The sequence below is a fragment of the Pelodiscus sinensis genome, chromosome 5, assembly GCF_049634645.1.
Source record: "Pelodiscus sinensis isolate JC-2024 chromosome 5, ASM4963464v1, whole genome shotgun sequence".
In the NCBI taxonomy this organism is placed as follows: Eukaryota; Metazoa; Chordata; order Testudines; family Trionychidae; genus Pelodiscus; species Pelodiscus sinensis.
Genome location: NC_134715.1, coordinates 95,754,472 through 95,769,372, shown reverse-complemented (window position 1 = coordinate 95,769,372; position 14,901 = coordinate 95,754,472).

Below are 14,901 nucleotides of genomic sequence, written 5' to 3'. Positions count from 1 at the left end.
CCCCAGCACAGCAGGGGGACAGGAGCAAAGCCGCATAGGCGGCAGGACCTCTGCGCCTCCGCGGCTTTGCTCGGGTCTCCCTGGTTTGCTGGGGGGGAGGGGGCGCAGCTAGTGCGCCCTCCCCCCCCAGCAGACCAGGCTTTTGTTGCGGGACACCTGGGGTAGAGCAGCTGGGGTGCTGCCGGGTTGGTCCTGCGGGGACCTACCCGGCAGTGCCCCAGCTGTTCTGTCCCAGGAGTCCAGATTCAGCCGCTGTTGAAACTGATAAGCGGCTGATTCGAGGAAGCCAGGGCAGAGCAACTCTGCCTAGGGCTTCCTGTAGTCAGCCGCTGATCAGTTTTAGCAGCGGCTGAATCTGGAGCCAGTTCCGACTTACATACAAATTCAACTTAAGAACAAACCTATAGTTCCTATCTTGTACATAACCCGGGGACTGCCTGTATTTATGATATTACTATAGCATCCCTAGTTATAGACCCGGACTCCACTGAGGATTCCATGCAAACACAGACTATAAGAGAAGTCCCTGCCCCAAGCAGTTTAGAATCTAAGTATAAGACAGTAATATTTTATGAATTTTCATTTGGTTTTTTTGGTTTTGTTTAGGTTTTTTGTTTATTTTGTTTTTGGGGGGTTTTGTTTGTTTTTTGTTATTTTACAATTGAGCTTACAATTACAGTAATTGTGTAGGTCCAGTTATCACAACAGATCCCAGTAAATCCTTCTGCTGTGTGACCCTTTTATTACAACCCTAAAATAAGGCCAGGTTAATAAAAGTTTTGTTGATGTTTGTAGATATTTTTTCATTTAATTTGGGAAAAGTTTCAAGTTTTCGGTGGGTTACAGAGTGACAGGTTTGTTAGAAACTACACATCATATTTTGTCTATAGTTCTATTTCTTTGGTTTTTTTATTGCTTGTTGAAACAGCTCTTTTGCTAAAACAAACTCATCCGGGGATGCGCTTTTTGCGTCCGATTAGTGAAATGCCTGAGGGTAATTGAAAAAGGGACAATCAAGGGAAACTCTGAAAGAAAATTTGATAATGTTTAGCTTTAGAACTCACTAAAATATATTACTTGACAGTACTATCTAGTTACATAAACACAAGATTCAAAATGTATTTAGGATCCTGATATAGGAAATTTATGTACTTAAAAATACCTTACCCTCTAAATGTGTGTTTTAAAATACTTTTGAACATTGATGTTTGTTTTGCAGAGGCTTTAGCTCAGTGATGTATTTACAAAAGGGATTGTGATGGACTGTGCTCATTGGAGAAACTACCTAGTGGTTAATGGGTTCAACCTCTGTTCACCACACCTCTACTTTTTCTCCTGTTGTGATCTGTCACCACCACCTGCTCCACCTGCTTTTTAGGTTACCACTCAGTGTGACAGGATTCCTAGGAAGAAATGGGATTTGGTTACTGACGCCTCTAAGCAGCCATTCTTAGCAGGGGGAGGGGTTCCTAAACATATCTATCTTTTCCTCCTTCCCCATGAAGGGAGTCTAGAAATCAAGAGTTTTCATGCCCTTCTTAACTGAGGAAGTGGGTTGGTAAGAGAGCTTAGCCTTCCATTCAAGCAGACTCCAGCCCTAGCACCTATAAGGGTTACCTAGGAGTGCCTTTAGGCTGCCTCTCTGAATCACTTCCTCACTATCCACTCTCTTGTTAATTTCTTGAAGTCTCTAACAAAGAAGTACAGAAAAGAAAACATGCCTTTGGTGTCTCTGGGCAGGCAGGCTCTTCCTAGTCAGCCTTTGTCAGGCATCGTGGGGATTGATGCCTATTCCTGCCTTATCAGGCTGCTACTTAACTATCTGACTCCCTCTTAAATGCCACCTCCAGCTGGAGCATGATCTTCAACTGCATCTGGGTGGGGTTGTGTGGGCCAAGAGTTGCTCCTTAGCCCTATCACCTGGATAATGACCTTGAACAAAAACTTCAGTGTACAAAGAGCCATCATTCCACATAAAACTTTTGCTGACAATGTTAACTGAGGGCTACTATAGAGCCTGTTTTGTCCCACATTATAGAACTTCTAGAGCTCTTGCAATACTTCTATTCATGAAGAGGATAACTTTTTTCCTCAGAACCTGTGTTTAGGCTGGCTGCATTTTCATCCTTTTTCTTTCATGTGACGGTAGCTATCCTGCCTATGCAGTAAAATGTATCAACTGCACCCACACTCAACCTTGACCAAATGGGAGCCAATCACTTAGCACTCCCTTCACTGCCCACCGGTGGGCAGTACAGGTCCTGCAACCCAAGTTCAATTGCAACATATGAACCCTCCTCTCCCCCCCCCCCCCAACCTCTCATACCTTGTAGCATGATAGAGGAAGAAAGCAGAAGTGAAAAGAGCCACTCTTGCACTATGAAGGATAGGTAACTGCTTATGATGTTCCCAGCTGATGACTCTCTCCCCCCCTCCCCCACCCCTTTTCCTAGCAGTTGTATCTCATGCTTTGGGTCCCATCACAGCTACACTCCAGCTAGCAGGGTTAATGTTTACATGGCTTACCATTCACCTGCTTATCTCCACTCCTGTAATTTAGTGGCAACATATCTGATGGCTGCAATGTGAGGACTACTAAGGCCCAGTTATAGAACACTTACACACTGTGAGGAGTACTTACAATACTATCCCCTTTGAAGATAATAGGACTGTTTGGGAGAGTGAATGTGCTCCAAAATTAACAATACAGCTTCAAGTTTTAAATCAGTCTTGTTGCTTTGTGAGTATTTTCTCCTTTTAAAATTGCATTTGTTTGCTTTAATTAGAATGATGAATTAATATAAAAAGATATAGGCCCATTCTTAAGTATGATTAATATCAACTTAAAGTAAAACAATAGAGCAGGGAAAAGTGCAGCATATATTTATGGATTTTACGGGGTTTACTAGTAGCTTTCCCCTTAAAAGTTGATTTAGTCAATGGGCAAAAGAAGCAAAGTTTCTGCTTTTGTGAAGTGTAAATGCCCAATGAAGTCTTTAAAGCCACCAGAGCTACCCAGCATGCTGCATATGCACCTGCAGGCATAACACAGCTCCTGTTCAATGCTAAAGGTGTGATTTCCTTTTTGTAATTTTCACACTATTAATGTATCATGACCTTGAAAGTCAGAGGCTAAGTGACCAGGGGCAACTAGCAAAAGGCACCTGCAAACAGTGGCGTTTGAGAGGGAGCTTATAGGAAGCAGTCATAATATAATTGCTGATTAGGAAGGGTCGCATCACCTGTGCCAGTGCTGCTTCTGTCTCCTGCACGTGTGCCTGTATCCAAACAGACAACCTGACTATGGATGCCACTACCCAGAGTCTGGTGTGGATTTACAGAGACTGTGTCCTTCATTTTCCATTCACAAAGAACCTGGCTAGTGGGACCATCCAGTGTGAAATGTGTCTGCTGGTGAAATGTCTCAAGAAATAGGTGGGAGAGCTACAGAAGGAGGTGACTAGATTGAGAAGCATCTGTGCCCAGAAAGAATTCCTTGAGAGTATTTATGTGGAAATATCCAAGGCTGAGAAGCTATCCAGATGCAGAGGACTACTGGCATATCTCTGGGGGTATGTCTACACTACCCTCCTAGTTCGAACTAGCGGGGTAATGTAGGCATACCGCAATTGCAAATGAAGCCCGGGATTTGAATTTCCTGGGCTTCATTTGCATAAGCGGGGCTCCGCCATTTTTAAATCCCCGCTCGTTCGAACCCCGTGCCGCGCGGCTACACGGGGCATGAACTAGGTAGTTTGAACTAGGCTTCCTAGTTCGAACTACCGTTACTCCTCGTGGAATGAGGAGTAATGGTAGTTCAAACTAGGAAGCCTAGTTCGAACTACCTAGTTCATGCCCCGTGTAGCCACGCTGCACGGGGTTTAAACCAGCAGGGATTTAAAAATGGCGGCTCCCGGCTTATGCAAATGAAACCCGGGAAATTCAAATCCCAGGCTTCATTTGCAAGTGCGGTATGCCTACATTACCCCGCTAGTTCGAACTCATATGGGTACTAATGAGTATCACCCGAGCAGATGAGAAGTGGAGTCTGGGAGAAAGGGCAAACATAATTCTGGGATGTATTAACGTGTGTTGGAAGCTAGACCCAAGTGCTTCTTCTCTACTCCATGTTAATTAGGTCTCACCTGAAATACTGTGTCCTGCATGCAACATCAGGAAAAATGTGAACAGACTGGAAAAAATCCAGAAGAGAAACAAATTATTAAAGGTCTAGAAAACATGACCTTTGAGGCAAGATTGAAATAGGTGTCAAGGGTTTTTTTTAGTCTGGAAAAGAGAAGACTGAGAAGGGACATAACAGCTTTCCACTTCCTAAAGGGTTGTTATAAGGTGGAGGAAGAAAAATTATTCTCCTTGACCTCTGATGATAGAACAAGAAGCAATGGGCTTAAGCTGCAGCAAGGGAAGTACGGGATGGACATTCAATAAAGCTCAATTAGGGAATTGTTCTGGTGATTAAGCACTGGTATAAATTGTCAAGGAGGATTGGAATCTCCATCATGGGAGATTTTTAAGAGTATATTGGACAAATACCTATCTGATGGTCTAGATGGTACTTGGTCCTCCCATAAGTAAAGAAGACTTAACTTGGTTACCTCTCAAGGTCCCATCTAGTCCTGGGATTCCATGTTGGATTGCTAAGGTCTTACTAAATTCCAAGACCTGTAAAATGTGTTGTGGACCATGAAATCTGGACTTTTATGTGCTTTTACTAGACTATTCATATTTCACAGGGGATACCAGCATTTCTCAAATTTGGGGTCCTGACCCAAAAGGGAGTTGCAGGGGAATAACAAGGTTATTTTATGATGGTCACAGTAGTGCCACCTTTACTTCTGAGCTGCTTTCATAGCTCGGCAACTGGAGAGAGGTGGTTGGCCATGTTCCCAGCTCTCAAGTCAGCACCCCACCTGTAGCAATGCAGAAGTAAGATGGCAAATATACCTATATTGCCCTTACTTCTGTACCTCTGCTTTCAGAGCGAGGTGCCCAGAGAGTGGTAGCTGCTGATTGACTGCGAATGTGGCAATACTTTACCATGCCATACTTACTTCTGTGCTGCTGCTGACTCAAACTCTAACTTCAGAGCTTGATTCTTGGCCAGCAGCTGCCAGTCTCTAGCTGCCCGGCTCTGAAGGCAGTGCTGTAGCTTCAGCTATGCAGAAGCAAGGGTAGCACTCCACAATCATCAGACAATAACTTTGCAACCTCCCCACACAACTCCTTTTACAACTCCATGATATTTCAAGTTTAAATAGCTCAAATCATGAACTTTACCATTTTTGAAATCCTAGAAACATGAAAATGATTACAATGGAGCATGAATTGGTAGGGTCTCATGCATTGTATCTGGCTGCATGTATGGCATATATAATATTTAATTGTCATGTGATCTGGAAGCAATTAAACCAAATTTGTCCCTGGTTTAACTATATTGACTTCACTGAAGTTACTTGGAATCTGAAAAAATAAATACACACTCTCTTACCAGACTAAGCTGTTAAAGTCAAATAATTGTATTACCTCAAAATATTCTTTTGAATGCTAGCCATAAAAATTCTTCACGTATTTTTTCTTTTATTCATAATTATTTTAAAACCCAGCACGGTGTTTCATCCTGTTTCCTGACTGTGCACACTTACACAAATGACATGACTGGTGTTAATACAACAACTTGTGTTAATACTCACTAATGTGAATAAGGATTGTACAACTAGCATTTAATTGACTTCCCTTGGAGCAGACTCAAGACCATAATTTACACAAAAAAGTCATACAGTTGCATGCTATCTTTGTAGATTTTGTGAAAGACATTGCAAGTGGTTATTAACCACAGTTACCAACTTTCTTTCTTTGTATCTTATTTCCCCCCTGAAAGTTTCATTTCTATAGTTTAGTTAGGAGGCCAACCATTATACTGTATCCTTGCACACTAGAATGGGTCCAACAGGAACATTTCCATACTAAGTTTCTTTTTAAAAGTTGTAGCATGGGATTATTATCTATTAACCAACTGTGTCAAGCATCCTCTTTCATTTAACTTACTGCATGAGAACCCATTGTACAGATTTCCCTGGGAATAAAATAATCTATCAGAACAATTTGCTGTTCTAAGAAAATGATGTCATTTTCTGCTTGGATATTTTTTTATGCTTGTTACATAGGATTTACAGTACCACTGTGCCTTGGAGCCTTAAGTTAAAATACCTTGTACATTTTTATAGTACTTGGATGTTATACATCTTAAAAAAAGAAGGCTTTTGTTTCTTAATTTGTCCACATGTGTAGAAAATATTAAGGTCCTTTCCTGCCTGTTAGCATCTGTAGCTTGAAGAATCTATGCAAGTTTGTGTAATACAGGCAGCATCTGTCATTGCTGATTCGATGGGGGCAAGAAAAAGTACCTGTATAACAGAGCTGTCAGCCGGCCATAGCCTAATCTGTGTGTGTGTGTGTGTGTGAGAGAGAGAGAGAGAGTGAGAGAGAGAGAGAGAGACCGATCTGCATAGTATATTCCATTTGGTGGAAATTAAGCTTTTATTCTCTTTTGTTTGGTTCTTTAAAAGTAAATTTGTATCCCTCTTGATTGTAAAGCTGACTCTGCACACAGCATGAAACCATTAACTATGAGATCAGTGAATGCCTCTGCCTCATCTCCTCCTCATTAATATCACTGTAAAACCTAATGATGATGCTTTAAATGCAAGAGGAAGGTGAGGAAATGATTATTAATCATAAATCACAGGTAGCAGATTAACAGCAACATCAAAAATGCCTTTCCCTTCTCTTTGTTTCTATGGCAAGATCAGTAGCTTTACTAATATTTGACTGAAAATGGTAATTTTGTTAAATTTCCCAAAGTGAAATTTTGCAATCACTAATCTTTTCCCACTCACTGTACAAAGTATAAAAAGCCAGTGCAAGCCCTTGCAACTCCTGGTCAGAGGAACTTATTAAAAATTAAAATGAGCATTACAGGGGCATCATGCCCTATGTGTTTGGTCCTATCTGTTCTAAGCAGAAAATCCCAGTTGGAATCATGTACCATTCTCCTGGCCAGCAAACCAGCTGGCCATCTGCCTGCATCTGTCTCTTCTATGCAAATACAAAACTCCCAGAACTATATGATCCAGATTCAATTTATTTCATATTGCAGTTGGCTGTGCAGTATTTAGAAACTGTTTGGCAGATGCATATATTTTTTAAGATATCGACACACAATTTTTCAGTTTTTTGAAATGAGCACAAAAGTGAATCTTTAAAAAATAAGAGATGGTGGAGGAGGGTAATCATAAGCAGCTCTTGGAAGAATTGCTGAAGAACAGGGATCTAGGATCTGTTATCTGCTTTTAAGTGACTAGCATTTGATGCTTCAAACAGAAAACCTAGACAGTCAAGTGCATAATCTGTATATGGACCAGGTGCAAGCAAAGCAGTTTTCCACTGCTGCTTATAACTCAGCAAGTGGTGCACATTTATCTCTGTCTGTATCTGAGTAACAGGATGGCCAGCCAGGCATATAGTTTTCTTTCCATTCTTTACAGACTAGAATAACTCATTTATAGAAACCTTATTTATTGAAATACTTTCTAGAATTCCTGTTGGAATATAGGGGAAAATATTAACTCTCTTGTTCAATGATATAAAAAGTATAATTCTGTGATACAAACTGAGAACTCTGATCTAGATGAGAAGATAATTAGGCCTAAGGTATATAGATTAGAATAACTGAGAGAAAAAATTTGGTCCTAAGGCTTGGGTTGTATGAATTGGTTCCTATTTTCTCTCATTGAAATATGTTAGCTCTGACCCAAAAGATCACTTAGAATGCTCCAAAACTCCATATATCACAATCTGGAAAGGGGGGAATGCAGCAGCCCGAGGGTGATTAATATGCTTGTTTACATAGTTGTCTGGGAGACTCAAATATACCCCATCACAGAGGCACAACATAATCTTTGGAGAATATTGAGTAGTAGTAGGGAAGTGGAATTAACTCTAACAACAAAATGGGTGATGAAACATTGGAAAGGTTCAGAAAAGAGTTACAAGAATGATTCAAGGTCTGGAAATTTTGCCTTCAGTGACACTTGAAAGGTCAACCTATTTAGTTTATCAAAGAAAAGGATTGTTGATCTAGTAAACAATGGTATAACAATAAATCCACTAGCTGGAATCTGAAGTTAAATAACTCAGACCAGAAACAAGTCACCATTTTAAATAGTGAAGGTAATTAAAAATTGGTACCACTCACCAAGGAGTGGGATGAACCCTCTAAACCAAAAGTCTTTCAATCAACATGGGATGTCTAGTGCAACCAGAAGTTTTAGGTTTGATATAGGAAACAGTGGGTGAAAATCTATGACATGCACTATACTGGAGTTCAAATGATCAAAGTGATGCCTTCTTCCCTTAAAACATAACAACAACTGAGATACACAGAAGGGGGGCTTGATTATTGAGTTTTGTTGTCATTTGTACTTGTGCAAACTGAGTATAAAATGCAACAAAAATGAAATGAAAATCTTTACGCCCGCTCTTTGACTGATTAAGCACAGATCCAAATGACTATGCAAGGTGCTAAGAAACACAGAATCAGTCTCAGTAAGACTTCAATGGCAGTAAAAAAACATACATGAACACATAGGCATCTGTACATATACTCACACCCTTATGAGACCAAGAATAATTTCCTTTATTCTTTAGTTAGATGCATTTTTTTCTCATCCTCTGTGATAAGCTTTTGAGCTCTTCTCTGAGGGCATGTCTAAACTGGGCAGTTATTTCAAAATAACTCCCCTTATTTCCAAACAATAAGGCAAGTGTCCACACCGGTTATTTTGAAATAAATGTCTTGTTATTTCAAAATAATAACTGTGGCTTGTGCAGAGGAATAGCTTATTTCAAAATATTTGTTTTGGAGTTGCTATTTCAAAATAACTCCTTAGTGTAGACATAGTCTGAGAGAAATTAGTCACCGAATATCAGATGAGTCTCTCTGTTGTCACTCTGGTTGCTATTGCTTGAGTACAGTAATGTTATATGGAGATCCTGTAAGTCAATGTTTACTGAAATAATACTACCAGTTGTATTCATTACAGTTTTCCTAAAGTTCACAGGGTAATAAGCAGTTTCAAATGTGAAATGGATTCCAAAATAAAGCCTTTAATTATATTTGGCATTTCCAAGGCTTCTGATGGTGGAAGCCATCTGCTTAAGAAGAATTATTTACAGATCTTGTTGTAAAAGTGCCCACAGCAGTTTCCAGTTTAATACCCAGTATTTTGTTTTTCATATGTAGAAGAGATGTTTAAGGATATTAATTATATTTGAGTCCTACCACTGTGAAGGCCTATTCAGGACACAATTTCCTGGGACAGAGATCCAGAAATGTACCATCTCAATGAAAATAACATTGAAGTTGGAACAGCTGGTATTTCCTCCCAATTTGATCCTTTATCAAGACTGAGCCTTGAAAGTCTACATTCACTGTCAGGACCAACTGAAGATGGAAGCACTGAAAGAGGATAGCAGTTATGATTATACTTCTAATTGTGGCACCTGTATGTTCTTTGACAGATGAAAGCATCATAGCTATTGCTGATGAGGAAGGAAGGCTTGACCCAATTCAAGAAAAGAACAAAATCCTAAAAACAGATTAAGCTTATTCTTATTTTCAACTGCCCAAATCATGTAATATCTGATGACCACCACGTATGGTCGAACGTTGAAGATTTTATCCTTGGAAAATTAAATCAGCCTATGGATAATTCCAGGTTTGCAATTTTCCTGAGGCACTTGATAACAGCACACAGCATTTAAATAGTTAGATCCACAACAACATCTTCAGCCTCATGGTTTGTGGTTCCTTCTTGTCCCTCATCCTGAACTCATATAGATTTTACCTGATAGCATGCAATATCAAATGTTCTCTTAAGGAGAGAGGGAAGGAAGGACCTAGTGGATTTTTATTATTATAGATGAAGTCTTTTGTTTGCCAAGGTAAACCAGAGATTCACTTTTATGTAATCTTTAGTTCATTGTAAACACTAGAGCTATAAATGTGTACCCTGTGTCTATTCCCTTGCTTCATGCTCCATATACAGTTGCTGAGAGTCCTCAAATCATTGGGACTTGAGACCAGTTCCTCGCTGCCTGGCACACTGGTTGCCACCCGATTGATTCTAAGCCCTTCATCCATTTTTGCCTCTTCATCAATAACCTGTGTCCTTGGGACATGTGTTTCTGATGACTCTACTATGGAAAGTATTATGGGAAGTATCCACACTCTCCTTGGTGTGGACATGGGGCTCTCACTATTAGCAAAGGCACACTAACAGAATAGAATTTATTAAATATAGGGCCTGATCTGGAATGGTGGTATAATGACTTTGTTTCAGAACAGGGTTTTCCCTGGAACCTGCTGTATCTAATCACTGGTGGATTTTACAGATTCAAATATAAATTGAAAAATCAATTTTCACAGCAACAGTTATAAATGACTGTTGAACAATCAAATATGTTGCATTTCATGAACTGATACAGAACAGAAACATTGAAGATTTTCCTCCCTCCCTAATGTGAACAATCCTTTTTTTTTTTCTTTTCTGTGAAAAGAACTCTGGACAAGTTTGTCCCCTGCTCTGGAAAAGCTTACAGTGGAAGTACCTCAGAATTCCATCTATAATTTCCCTGCAAGTTGCAAAGGCTTTTTGACTTTATTCAGCAGTAATGAGATGGGATTCAGAAACCCAGAGGATCCCTACTTTCCAGGGGAAACAGGCTACACACACTCAATTTTGGCACCTCCTTTGGCTCAGCTTGCTATAACTCCTGAAGAAAACTTGCAGCCAGAGGTTCTTCTTCCCTTTCTCCACCTTACCTCCCCCCACTGCAGAGTAAAAAGTGGGGAAATAACATTAGTATTTGCTGAATCCTCCAGCATGGCTTCTATAGGGATGTATATGTGAAAAGCAGCTTGCAGCGAGTCCTACTCTTTCCCATTCCACCCACCCTGTTTTACTGTCTACTACCACTGTAAATGTAATGAACCACAGACTATTATATTATTTCAATATATCATTCATAATATCCCTTCCTCATCATCACCCTCTGAAATAAAGATTTAGAAGGTGACAACAGAACTTAAGGCTGTTTTCTTTTTCTATTTCACAATCCAGTGCACTAAAGGTAAACTTTATTGATGTTAAAATCCATCACATTTCAATTAGAACCCATGCAACATCTGAGTGCTTATCTTAAGAATGATAGACTAGGCATTGTGAGGAGACAAAAACCTAGACACAACTGATACAAATTGATTCTGGAGATTTCATATACCTCTGGCAAAACATTCACTTACTGAAAGATTAACTTCCTAGAAAATTCAGTCTTGTTAGAAAATGCCATTAATTCCTGCTAGTCATAAACAAACGAAATAACATCCATTCACATTGTTTAGACAATGTTGAAGAATTTATATGCGATTTTAATGCTAGAAAACCTAACTCATATTTCTTTGAGTTTTGAATTGATTCTTGGCAGTGAAATTTATAATTTGATTGTTCTGTAATGTGCTAATGCATAATTTCAGAAACAGAAATCATTTTTTACGTAGAAACTAATTAAATGCAAATGAAGTCCCTTTACAAGATTTTAAATAAAATGTAATTGAATAAAAATACTGAAAGGTAAAACTCACTTAAAAGACTACCTCATTAGAAATAGTTCTGCAAAAGCTGATCGTTAGGGTGTTAAATCAAAACATTTATAATAGTATAGATGTGTAGTAACACAACACATTATATAATTAATACTGCATTTTTTCATGCTTTGCCTTCAGTATAGTGCAGTGACATAACCAGAATAAATAATTTATTCTTTTTTTTTCAAATACAGTATGTCTTGTCTTCATTTCATTTCTCCATCACCTTGTAATCATTGATCCAACATTCCTTGACTTTGTGGTGCTTGAAATGCAACCCCATCAACATAATATTAAATCAAAGCCTAGACACATGACCACAAAAATAGAGTACAGGCAGTCCCCGGGTTACGTACAAGATAGGGACTGTAGGTTTGTTCTTAAGTTGAATCTATATGTAAGTCGGAACTGGCGTCCAGATTCAGCCGCTGCTGAAACTGACCGCCAGTTCTGACTTACATACAGATTCAACTTAAGAACCCCAAGCGTCCCCAAGTCAGCTGCTGCTGAAACTGATCAGCGGCTGATTCCAGGAAGCCCGGGGCAGAGCACCTCTGCCTCGGGCTTCCTGTAGTCAGCGCTGGTCAGTTTCAGCAGCGGCTGACTTGGGGACACCTGGGGTGGTGCTGCTGGGTTGCTCCAGTAGCACCGCTCCTCGGCGCTACTGGACCAACCCAGCAGCACCCCAGCTGCTCTGCCCCAGGCGTCCTGCAGAATGGGAATTGCTACTGGTCTCAAGGATCTTTTGATTTATTTTCTGTGGAGATTGGAGGGAAACTGTGGAGCTGCCATTTTCCTCTGGCTCTGAGGTGTCCAACTGATACACATGCACTTTTGATGTTATGTTACTGAGACTAAGAAGTCATCTGAATTACAAGACTGGGGTGACTTGAGCATGTGAGCCAGATTGTGATCTTCAATTCTATATAACAGATTGTGATCAGTGGAAGCCCATCAATACAGGAGATCTAGGCGGTCGACTAGGGTGCCAAGATAAACTGCCGTTGGGGTTTTGGAGGCGGGGGCACCGATCGCACGCCAATTGCACATTTCACCTAGGGCGCCAGTTACCGGCAGCTCATTTTGGACCGCTCCTGATTGTGATCTCCTTATAACAAAGTAGTCTCACTGTAGTCAATCAGACCACTAGTGCAGAAGGTACTACGGCAGAAGGTACTACGGAAGGTGAGTAATCAGATGATACTCTAAGAAGCTTAAATCTTTATTGAAAATTGTAGAGAACCCACCAGTTTTTAATGCAGTTGATCACATGTAGTGTTGTGATGTGCAGATTAGTGTGGCTCTGAATGTATTACACGAGTTAACATTCACATTTCTCAAGAAACAACACTTCTTGTACTGTATCCAGAAAAGGTATTCTAATAGGCTTCCAAAATACAGCATATTCATGCAATTATGAGATCAAATCATGATTCAGTGATGTTATCCTGGTGCATGTGAAGCAGTAAGTAATGGAATTTCAAGAAGGCTGCTTGTATTTTTTTTACAAATATGAACCTTAATAAAAAAAAAGGATCAAAGGAATGGAAAGAAAAACTTTATTGAAAGGAAGATTTTAGTTCTATGGGGCCAAATTCTACCCTGGGATAACTTTACTTACTTTAGTAAAGATAAGTTTTGGATAAATTTTGCTGACGGTGGTAAAGAATGTACAGGTAGTTTAAAAATATTAAAACTGAATGTCTCCATAAATGCTGGATGCATAGTAATTTTACCTAGATTTCAATATTATTGCTTTGGATGTTGATGATTTGTTTATTTTGTGGATCTCATTTTGTTCCTCTTACAAACTTTCTAGCTAATCATCTTATTTAGATTTGCTTATACAGCTGACTCCTAAAGTGCATAACTTCAAGAATGGGAAATTAGGCTGGTAATTTTACATCCAGGCTTTTAGCTTAATCCTGTTGATGTATTCCTGATAATTAACAATCTGTGAGCAGCTGCATTGTCTGATATCCAAACATACTACACAAGGAAAATGATCATTTGTACAGTGCGGGTTGAGTGGGCAAAATGAAAAAAAGACTTTTTATCAATAGCTACACTTTTCATACATTTTAAGAGTTAATAAGGTTCAATTAATGTTGCCAAGTTGTGTGCTTCATGCATATGTCTCAGGGGCTTTACAAAGTTGAGAAGAAAGCTTAATGAATGGTTGAACAGTTATATCAGTACCCTAGTAATTAGAGAATGGGTAATTAATGTGCATCTGTGGTAGGCTCCTGGGTACTGTCAACGACCCTGTATGTGCAAGAAAAAGGAAATTATGAGCTTGGCAAGGGAATACAGCTTTTCCTATTTTCTTAAATTTTAGATCTACATCTGTGTTTAATTAGAAGAAGAAATGAATTCCCATTAACACCATTAGGCAACATGCTATGATTGGTTAAGGCCTACATGGACTGTGAAACTGATCAAGAAAGCTCAGGAGACCAAAACAGTTTTTTAATAGCTGAAGAACTTCTAAAAAAAATAGAAGTCTAAGAAGAGAAAAAGTTCACAGGCTGCAGGGTTGGCTGGTGAAATATCCACATTTGTAATACGGTTATGACAGAATTGCAACTATTATATCTACACTACCAATTTAGTTTAAAATATAGATACTCTAGTTTCAGGTCCAGAAGGGTAAAAATTATGTGGAACAGTCACAATTTAGTCTTACTTAGTATCAGAAGAATGTCATTTTTTTTGTGAAACATTTAATCTGTAAAGGCCCCACACCAGTGAATGATCATGCAGAATAGTTTACTGAAAGGTAATGCTCACAGATGTTACAGATGACTTAGCTGAGCTGATGCACTAGTTTCTAGAGGGATTCAAATTAAATTGCTTTTATCTCCTGAAGCAAAATAACATTCCATATTTCACATTATAATAAAATGCTTCCTCAGAGCAAATACATTATCAGTACTTAAAAAAAATACAATTCAATTAGTATGCAAGAACACAGGGCTAGATTTTAAAGGAACAGTAAGTCTCCTGAGCTGTTCTGTTTTAGTGGCCTCTACCACACCATATTTCTGACAACCCGTTGGAAATTATTGCTAATTTGGTTTTGTGATTAAATACTAACTTTGTTTAAGTTTTTATGCATTCAGACAGATGAAGTCTCCTAAGGGTCAATTTTTCAGAAAGTAGCCTCTTAATTTGAG